This window comes from Mastomys coucha, unplaced genomic scaffold (assembly GCF_008632895.1).
Source record: "Mastomys coucha isolate ucsf_1 unplaced genomic scaffold, UCSF_Mcou_1 pScaffold4, whole genome shotgun sequence".
Taxonomy (NCBI): Eukaryota; Metazoa; Chordata; class Mammalia; order Rodentia; family Muridae; genus Mastomys; species Mastomys coucha.
In genome coordinates this window covers 47,846,619-47,848,114 of record NW_022196910.1, presented here as the reverse complement: position 1 = coordinate 47,848,114, position 1,496 = coordinate 47,846,619, and positions in this window count along the sequence as shown.

Sequence of the window (1,496 nt, the reverse complement as noted above, 5' to 3'; positions counted from 1 at the left end):
CAGCTAGGGAATGGTACAGGGAGTGGTAGCTGCAGAGGTCTGAACCTCTCGATTCCTGGGGTGGATGTGTTAAGGGGTCTATTGTGAAGTTGTGGGGGGATGAAGATATGCTCAGGCAAATCCTGTGGGCTTTGGAGACCTTTGACCTGCCTCTCTGTTCATAAAGAGCTGCTTCATTCAGAGCTGTGGCTTCAGAAGTCTGGATACAGTCAGGCCCTGGCTGGCTGGGAACAAGGAGTTAACTTGATGCCGGTTCTTCCTGCATGGGTGCAGCCAGCAGCTGTTCATCACAAGCAGGGTCCTTTCATCCTGACAGCTTTCCTTCCACTCAGGGGGAGCTGCCCTGGGAGGACTTGACACAGGGAAGCAGGAAAGACAGAGAGAGAGGGGAAGGGTCTTGTTTGTTTCCTGGGTGGATCACCCCCTTCTTGGCAGGCCTCCAAGAAGCAAGTCTTTTCCTGTCCTAAAACATCAGGGAAATAAATCTCTCTTGTAGAGAACGGATCTGGGAGAGGCCCCAGGGCAGCCGTGTGACATCTGTCAGGTCTAGCAGCTTGACTGCCAGAGTGGCCAGTGTGTGGCCTGGGCAGCTATAGCACTTGGCCAGAGACAAAAGAGAGAGAGAGAGAGAGAGAGAGAGAGAGAGAGAGAGAGAGAGAGAGAGAGAGAGAGAGAGAGAGAGAGAGTGTGTGTGTGTGTTGGCAGTCAGAAAGAAATAGATATCCTGAGGTTGGTCTACAGCAAAAGGAAGCCGGAGAGACATGGGAGTGATGGATAATGAGCCTACTTGCAGATGTCACTCACTGAAGCATTGCTGTTCTGTGTGAGCTGGAAAGGCCTCATAATCAAAGGCAAACCAGTGAGAAACAGCTGGGCATCAAAACCAGAAAGGCAGAGCGGTGTGGGCAGCATACAGAGAGGGAATGAGATCCACGCACCAGGCAGGTGTGGTTCCACGGCCCCTGGTTGGACTTGACCTCATTCTCCTCTATCCTGACTTCTGTCTGTGGAATTTGACCAATTTGAACAAAGCAATCTAACTTTGCAGCTCCAGTCATATATTTCAATCTTGTCTGTCACAGAGATAAGTATGGGAGGCTGGGAACTTCCCATTACAGAGAGAAACAACTGGACCTTCTAGGACTACAAACATTTCCCTTGAACGGGAAGCTAAGAAGCGACTCTTGAAGCTATGTGTGCCTCTATTGGGACTGGTTTAGAAAGGAAGACAGATTTAGAAAGGATGGCTCGGACGTTGATCATTTCATTCCTTTCTTCATCTCTGACAAGAGACCATCTCTTTACCACCCCAATGTAGGCCTGGGAAGTGGAATACTTTATAACGAGCAGCCTTCATATCTAGGGTTGGCTTTGTGACTTGCTCTGGCCAGTGACATGTTAGCAGATGTGACAGAGGCAGTTTTAAAACATACTTGCACAGTAGAACTTGGTCTGTGTGTTTCTACACTGGCAATGAGAAGCCCTCCCCCAGGGAA